The sequence below is a fragment of the Argiope bruennichi genome, chromosome 2, assembly GCF_947563725.1.
Source record: "Argiope bruennichi chromosome 2, qqArgBrue1.1, whole genome shotgun sequence".
Lineage (NCBI taxonomy): Eukaryota > Metazoa > Arthropoda > Arachnida > Araneae > Araneidae > Argiope > Argiope bruennichi.
Genome location: NC_079152.1, coordinates 144,148,305 through 144,158,300, shown reverse-complemented (window position 1 = coordinate 144,158,300; position 9,996 = coordinate 144,148,305).

The window sequence follows — 9,996 nt, the reverse complement described above, 5'->3', positions numbered from 1 at the left end:
AGTTTGTGTACAGTAAAAAGTTAGATAAAAATACAAAAAAGAAGAAAAAAAAAATCGAATCATTTGAAGAAAGAAAATAGAACCTATATTTCAGTAGCGGAAATCGAACAAAACCAATTCCATTTGAAAAGAAATTCACTCAGCAAATGTTCTTTTTCTTCCACATAAAAGTAATAATATGTCTGCTAGCAGTGACCGGAAATTGAATCGTTTGCAGTGATTAATTAAAGTTAGAAAATGAAATGCGAAAATAGTTTTCTTATAAATTTTTCCTCGTGCTCCATAGTTGATTATATAAAGTTTTAATGACTGTAGTTAACTTCTTACAAGTAGATATTCTTTTAACAAAAAAAGAAAAGAAAAACTGAAGAAAGAAATATTACCATTAAACAAAAGGGGAAAACATTTCACTTCATGTGAATTAAATACTTGCATGAAAAAGATTTTCATTTGTAGAATGCCTATACAATATTCAATAGAAGTAGCTATGCAACTAAAATTATTTTCCCTTTTTAATTTGACTAGTTATGTACTTATTTATCTAATAAAAGCAGTTTGTATTTAAAGAAGTTTATTGAGAAATGTATGATTATACAGATATATTGTAGATTTTATTCGCATTAAAGATTTTAATTCCTTTTGTTAGTTAATAAATAAGGTAATTGAAAACAACGCTCCCAAATGCACACTGGAACTCTCCAAAGCATAATAGTGCCAGAATTGGTAATTCTAAATCAAGCGGTCTGTCCTATAGAGTGCTAGCAGACAAACACAAGCACACAGAAAGATACGATTCCAAGAGAAAATATAATGAGAAGGAGTTTAATTAGCAGAAAATTCCATAATCATTAGAATTCTATAAAAGAAATATGAAAAATACATAGTTAGATTTATGTACTACATAAATCTAACTTATGTACTACAATGTACATAAGTACTAACTTATGTACTTAAATTATGTACTACATAGTACATAATTTAAGCAAAAATACAACCGGAAATTACGTTTAATTTTGAAATTTGTTCTTTTTTTTGTCTCAACATATGTATGGATGGTTGCATACTAAAAATAAAGAACATTATTTTTAGATCTCTTAAGGGATATCAGGACTCTTAAACTGCTAATTTTTAGGTTTTTTTCTTTTTTTTTCTTTTTTTGAAATATGTATATGTTAGAGTCCATAATTTCTGAACATTTTGATATTAAAATTTTAAATATTTTAACTTCCAGAGTTGCCGAGAAAAAAGCTAAAACAACGCTAATTAAATGTAAACAAAAACTTCCTTTGCCAGAATATCAAAAGACATGCATGGGTAATTAATTGTTAAGAGTCCTGAGACCCCTCAATCGTTTTTATCAAGAACATAAATTTCGGACTTTTTTGTTGCATTTTTCTTACACAAAGGCAAGCATTGCAATGCAAAATGTGTAGTTAACATTCATATTTAAAAAAATAAATAAATATGAAGCCTAGTAGATAAAAAGTGTCAATAATTGATATTAATTTTTTATTGCAAAAATTTACATGAAACTGCAGATAAAAGGATATAAAAAGGCAGAATTTTTCATAATTTTTGAAATAATTTTAATGTGTTAAAAGTGTTTTGTTTGTAGATGAAGAATCCATGTTAGTTTCATCAAAATTTTTAAAAATTATTACCTAAACCTTTAATATGAGGACATATTGCCCCATGGAAATTATTATTATAAATAAATTTCTGTTTCCATGCTAATTATATTACTCTCAATAAATGTGTTTAAATTCAATTCTGATGAAGAGATTGATATAAAATTTTTTATGATTACGTCCTTTATCATAACTAGTATTAAATCTATATCATGTTGCTAAAATGACATTGAACAAGAACACTTTTAATCATATCATGTGCCAGTTTCAAGGGATTAAAAGTTCATTCCTCTTAATGTAATAGCGTTTTTTTTTTCTTAGATCTCTACAATAAGTGAAAACTCAGAGAGATTTTTGTTAGCATTTTACAAGTAATTGAATGTCAAATGATTGAGGGAATCTGTGTTTCAATGTCAATAGAAAGATTTCCATGAAATCAAAGTATTCTTTCAAATATAGGCACAATCCACCAAATACCGATAATAATATCAAGTTTCAAATTAAATTGTTTTCAGAAATATCAGTAACTTTAAAATTTAATTTTGATGTCATTTCCATAATTTTCCCCCATTCTGCCAAAATAAGGCAAATATAATATTTTTTCTGTATGTGGAAATAATTTTGTAGATGTCCTAAAATTCACCTACATGTTTATTTTATGATATGAATTCACAAGCCTTAAAAATTTTGCAAATTTTGTTGTCCATGTTTTATTGCAAAATCGTGTCTTTCTTCTCAAAACTATATCATGTTTGGGTAGATGCCCGGTATAAAGTAACAAAAAGTATGCAATATAAATTAAAGTTAATGCTTCTATGTAAATGATGCTTAAAGTTAATGCTTCTATGTAAAAATTTCATAGAAATAATATTTTCAATTTGTATTTCTGGAAATAAATTCAAATGAAAGCATTTTTCAAAAACAAAACATATTAATTGCAATTCTGGAAATAAAATTCAATTGTATTATTTAATGCAAAATTAATTTATGTGTATTTATTTAATGCAAAAAGTAGTGTGGCTTTTTTCAGTTCTCGCGAGCATTTTCCTCGCATTTAAAATTATACATAATACATAAAAATAAGTACACATAAACTAAGTAGCAACCATTTCAAGTTCTCTTTACTTTATCATTAATTAAAAACTGTTTTTGAAAATCTAATGAATTAATATATCAGTTATAACATCATATCATTGATTCGTAAGAGGGGTGAGCTAAAATTATCCACTGCACAATGATTAGTTGATTTTTTTCCAATCGTCACATTAGAGGAATACTATACTTATGGTTCTATGGTACTTGCGCTCGATAAATTTCCCCCTTTCCGCTCAAGTGTCAAGAAAGACTACCACATTATAAACTTTATCTTTGCATGTAAGACTTGGCGATTTTACAATGTACGCCAAATGGTAATCAACTCACTATGAATGAGAAAGATACTCCTTGCCTCTGATAACGAAACGAAACTTCCTTGAGAAAAATGCTGATGACCTTACCACGTTTCAAACGAGTGTTGAATATAATAAATATAAAGTGTGAGAAATTTGCTTTAAAAATGTATTTATTAAAAGGAATACGCTTATAATTTTCCCATACGGAAGACATTTATAAAAATTATAATTCTGATGTGAATAATACAAATTTAATCTAATAAAATGAATTATAATTTTTAGTTTTATGAGGATTTAACTTTATATCTCTTACGTTTTAACTTTATTGAACAAAATGAAAAAAAAATACATAGAAAGGGCTTTAAATTCAAGTTTAAATGGATATCAATAATGTTTAATTCTTTTTATATGTATGTATGCTTTTATGTATATACATTCCACAAACTGATACTTGAAATGAGCTAATGTATTTTTTACGTTAAAACTGTTCAAATAAGTTTTTTTTTTCTTTTTGCAAAAAAAAATAAGCTTTTTGGCTGGCTAAAATAAATGATAGGAATCATATTAATAATTTTAAAAACAGCTGCTGGTTCATTCTCAGGAGAAAAAAAAACATTTTCAATAAGAAAATGTTGATAATTAATTTAAATGCAACATCTAAACGTGCTACATTAAAACGCTTAATTCTCAAATACAGTATCATGAGCTTAAATTTTATTCGCAAGTAATGTAGTAGCAAATTTCTGCCTATTTTCTTAAAAGCGCTGCCAATGATATATTACTAATTTTTAAATTGTTTTAAATCTATGCACGAAAGAAAGCTAAAAATAAAATATACTACTTTATTTTATTCGTTCTTTTGTTTTTTTCGCCCCTGAATTTCTTGCCAAAAGTATAGATTTATATAGATTGGACCTTTATCGTAATCAAAATTGAAATTACAATAGTAAATATTTAAATATTAGGCCTTAAGATAAAAACTAATTTCACAACTATGTAAGCATGGTTTCTAAAGTCACTTTTTTTTTTTAAATATTGCATCTAAACATACTTCGAATTACAAAATTTCATTAAATAAGATAGGCAATTGTACAAAAATTGCGAAAATTAAATTTTTTTTATATCTATCATAATTTCAGGAGTGAATTAGCATATATTGATTCTTATTTTCATCTATACAAAATTTCACATTTCTATCTAGAACATTTGTAGGTATATGCTTAGTTTTAAATTTCGAAGGACTGGCCACAAATGTGGAAGAAAGGGTTTATTTCGGAATGCAATTAGTACATCATCAAGTCATTATGGCTTTAAAAAAATTTGATAATAATAACGTTGTTCATTTTCACTCTTCGGCAGTTGCACTATCGTCTTTATAAAGAAGGGAAGAGAAACTTGGGGAACTGAACATTTAAACCCTCTCAGAGACTTACTGGAGCAAGAAAAGCATTGTTTTTGTTGCAATGCAAAATCAAAACTTTTTTTTCTTCTGAAAAATGTTATTTGGAGAGACGAATGTTGCTTTAATCTAGATAGAAACATTAATTTGAAAAAATTTCACGTTTGGAAAAGTGAAGACAATTTTTCGTGCAAGAAATTCATCATCACTCGCAGTTTTCTGTTCATATGTTACAACTGCCGTTTTTAGAAGTCCTTGAGTTGGTCTCATTTTCTACAAAAGTATATTGTATGGTAACGATAGATTCAGTTAATTTTTATTGGCACTATATCTGAACTAAGAAATGAATTAACTTTATCAATAGATATTTGATAAATCTTTGCTGACTAACTCAAAAAGCCAGTCCTCATGTCACATGAACTCAATCACATATGCTCAAGCATTATTAAGTTAATGTAATTCTGCATAGGTGTTGAAGGTGTTAATTTGGAACCAATTTTTAAGCACTTTAATTAATAGAATATCATTCTATTTTTTTTAATGTAATGAAAGTTAATAAATGTTATGTTTTATCAAAGGAAAGATAGAATTTCAACCACTTGAAATTAAGCATGTTATATCCTTTGAGAGTAAATTTTATTGACCACAGTTTAATACATATTATAGTATAATTTTATTCAAATACTTTAAAGATAAGGTTAGGTTATTCTTTTTTTGGGGGGGGAGGTCCTCCAAAAAGGGTTTAAATTGGAATTAAAATTATTACCTGAATTTGAAGAGGTCTATCGTAGCTCTCAGAAAGCAGTTATAAACATTATCATTAATTGAAATTGGAAAAGTCTAAAGCAAAAAGATAATAATTAATATAAAAAGCCACCAATCAATAGAAAAATTAAGGCTGTATTCTTTTATATCTTGAGGAACAAACGAATAAAAAAGGAAATGATATCGTTCATAAAATATCAAACTTGAGTTCAGATTTTATATGCTGATATGAGCTTGAAAATCAAAACCTATTTTCCATTATTGAGCTTAAAAAAATTAGAGATGTAATTTGTGAAATCATTTTCTTTAATTGATCCGATGAAACGATTTTAATAGGCTATATTTTTTCTACATTAAAGCGTATTTCTCAGAGTGTTTATTACATTTTTAAAAGTAAATAAACTACAAAAAATTTACTGTTTTTCCTTTATTGAAATTATTTTTCTGTCAGATTTCATTAAAAACTATTTTGGTGATTCAAATATGACAAACTTCCCTTATTTCTACTATTTTGAAAATACTCCTATGAAAGTAAGCAATATCAAACTAATTTTTTTTCTTAACCAATAAATATAATTACGAAGGAAACAAAATCTATAAAATGATGGGAACGCACTAATCATTCTATTTACTGGCCAATTGCATTAGATTTGTTGTTGTTAATTGATATAGTTGTATCACTAAAACCTGAATTTGAAGTCAAAACTTATGTCTTGTCGTAGCCTAAAAATTCAATTCCCTGTGTATTAGATATCCTATTCTATCCAAGATATAGTATTCAGATTTCATATGTGAAAATGTCCTCTTTAGGCATCTATTTTCTTTATCTTTTTTGTAAAATATAATTATTTATCGGATATAAGACATTTCTTTGCATAAAAGCAGAATTGATTTTGTAAATAGAATTTACATAATTTAAAATATTTTTTAAAAGAATATTTAACAAAAAAGGGAGTTGAAATAAAGAAAAGTAGGTTTTTCCAAACTAATGTACTGAAAGAAAAAGGCAAAAGAATTCTTGAAATCTATAATATAAAACTGGCAGATAATTGGCAGAATCCTATGTTCAAATTAATCCACATATGTACATTTTTTTTACTAACATTTCTTTTCCATTACGAATCTAATTTCAATAAATGTTAAGACAATTTTACTTTATGATATAAAACATGAGTACTATTGAGATTAAAAAACATAAAATTGCTAAGTGAACTATTGTAATATATATACATACACATACATTTTTTCCCATTTATGAGTAAAGATAATAGCGATTTTGAAGAAAATTCATTCAGAAATATGAGATTGTTCAAATATTATTAAATAAAACAGCTATAGCTTCTCTTATATCTTACTTCTTTTTAAATGCATTTAATTCCGCTATTTATTTTTCTGATAAAAACAGTCTTACTTTTCTATTAATTATAGAATGAATTATCATTTATTGCAAGATATACGAATAAGATAAATGTATGTACAAGATCTCATAAATGAAAGATCAAATAAAATTTTTACAAAAATTATCGCCATTCCATTATTACCAATTAGCCCGACCGGAAATGCAGCTATGGAAAACTAAAAACCGTCACCCGCGCCAAGTTTTCTTGCCAAAGGTCCAAATCCCAGTAAACCTACGATGCAACAGGGATAGGGAATGATTTACCGAGCGCAAATGTTCCGATACCATACTTCTCATCTTTTAATGTATTATTAAGCCATTGATTGCCGTTATAAAACGAACAAAAATGACGCGAGCTCCAAAAGAATCTCAAGAATTTTGCGAAATTTTAGTTGAATTAAGATGACACCTAGCCAAAGAAAATAATTTATCATTTATTAAATAACATAGAACATTGAATTGATAATATTGAAAAGAGATCGAGGGATTAAGAAAAAAATTATAATACAAAGACAAACACAACCAATTATATAAGGCTATTATAAAATATTATTGCAATAAAAATTTTATAAATCACTCAACGAAAGTATCTAGCAGCAAAATAAATAATAATGACCTATTTCAATGAAATTTCTTATTTTGTTTTGTGCAATAAGTTGTAACTCTTACCACTAAATAAAAATTTGGCAACCATTAATTAAAAACCACATTAAATTTATATAAATTTTACCCCCATGTTATAATATCACATGCATTGAATGCATGACTTTTACAGCTTGGTAAATGTGGCTTAATCACCCCATTTGGATTACAAAATGCTATATTAATGCTTTCTTATCTCTTACAGTTTGCAAGCTATTGCAGATAAAGTGGTAAACAACGGAAAAAAAATCCCTGCTTAAAAAGTTTAAGCACTTAATATAAGCTTATATTTCGGAAAAACAGGGAAGATCCAATATAATGATACTATTTTAATCTAAATACTTGGATTTACAATATAACTGTAAGCACCAAAACCTTGGTTAAATGCAAAATCGAATTATCGCCAAAATCTTGTTGAATACCGCAAATACAGTTCTAGTTACAATGAACCAAATTTACCACAAAAAAAATCCACCTCCATTCCATCAGTTTTCAAATGAGCCTACAATAAGTTCTGGCTCCGAAGAAAGTTTGTCCTTTGTTTGTAATGCATCCTTGAAATCAGCAGCCTCCAAAATAAACATTCGTCGGGATGTTAGCAAATAAAAGGCTATTGGATAAAGAATATTAATTAAATTCATTCATTATGAATTATGTAGGATATGAAAGTGACTCTCGATTGGTTCAGCAGTATTTATAATTTGATAAAAATGTGACTTTTCATATTTGGCTTTAAAATTTTCTTTCTTGAACATAACTAAAACAACAGACTTAAAGTTAACAGGAAATTAAAGTCAGGAGTGGCAATGGCTTTTAATGAGTTTTCTTTTTTGGACGATCGCAGATTTCAGTGATGCATTGCAAAAGAAAGGCTAACTGAATTTTGAACTAGAAAGCTGACATGGTTTATTGTAGGGTTCATTCAAAAGCTGAGGGACTGGATGCCTTTTTTGGAAAATTTGACATATTGTAACTAGATCTATATTTGAAGTATTCAACATTAAGGATTTTAGCGACAGTTCGATCTTGCATTCCACCAAGATTTCGATACTAATGGATCTAAATCCAGATATCCTAATGAAAAGGTGACATTTTATAGAATGTTTCGTGCTTTTTCAAAAAAATATTCTTTTTTATGTGTAGGTCAGAAAATTTTAAAATTTGGATTTTTCCGGTTGATAGCAATATTACTTTAACCGCCATAACAGTAAGAGAAAACAGAATTGTAAAAGTAATCCACATGGACTCTACTGTCATCTTTTTTCGTTTGACGGAGTATGTTCTATTCACCTTGCATATGTAATAATTATGATGCTTTTCCATGTTAAAAAAACTTCAATTTAAAATCCTGAATCGAAATTCTCTGAATGAAATCTTACTGAAAACATTTCTGAAGCAGCACAAATTATATTCTACTGTCTTGTAATTATATTGTCCGTCTTTGTTTTGCACAAAAAGTTATGATTTTTTTCAAACCCGGGAAGTAGATTTCTTCGAGTATGTGTTTTCCAAGCGATACTTTTCTTAAAGATCCCTACATAGTGGGAAATAACGTTAACGTAATGGTGATAAATAGGTTTTACTTTTTCACATGCATAGTATAGAGAAAGAATTGTAATCGTTAAAAAATTGGAACTCGAGATTTTGACGAATTTGCATATTTTAGACCTTCCTAAATTCGAAAAACACATTTTTGAAAAATTCCCATCTGCCCGTGTCAAATATAACTCAAAAACGCTTTGAGCTACATGGTTGAAATTTGGTATACAGTCTTCAGATTAAATTTGTAGATTTATATCAAATTTGCAGCAAAATCAATTCAGAGGAAGTCTGTCTGTTCGGCTGTTCGATTATAAGTTAACACGATAAATACAAAATGAAGAGAGCTAAATGAATATGATTCGGTACAAAGATTAAACATCTATAGTGTGGACATTAACAAATTTTGAGCCAAATGCAACAAAGGGTTGAAGTAATCAACAAAGGGTTGATTACTTTCAAAATCATGTAAACGCGATAACTCAAACACGTAATGTCTTAAATATATGGAATTTGGCATCTGATTTTATGACTTCAAGTGTAGCTCCGTATAAAACTTTTGCTTCAATCCCTTAGGAAAAACACGTCTAAAACACAAATTTTATTTTCGGGTACTATTAACCCCATGGCAGGAATTAATCGTAAAAAATGTCGCCAAGGATCACAAGACAAGTGCAGCAAAAATGCTGAATTCATGTCAAAAATTAGTATTTCATAATAAGTGTACGACAATGCTATGCAAGGCATTCCCTGTGATAACATATTTATTGAAGAGTATAAGAGAAAGTCTTTTGGAGACCATTCCCGCTGGTTCTCTCTCTTTTTTTTTTTTTTTTTTGCTAATAACAGTGTCATTGTTGAATCCACCGGAATCATTTCTCACAAGCATAAAAATTTAAAGGGAAAAGACATGTACCTAATAATTACAAACTTAAATCTTAACAATTATTTAAAAGCATCACAAGAAAACTGTCATCATTCGGAATTCTGTGGACGAAAAGCATTTACTGAGGGAGCACCTTCATTGTGAATTCTTACCACGAAATTTCCAACCTGTCTGTTTAGTGCAACAAGCAGCGGGCTCTTCAGCCCAGGCAAGTATTTTTCTCACATGTGCATTTTCCAGAGCGAGCGACAAGTGCATTAACAGTACGCCAGGTGGCAATGAAAAGGGCCACGGATCGATCCGGCCCCATGACGTCACCACCACTGCCTCCACTCCCGGACAAACAC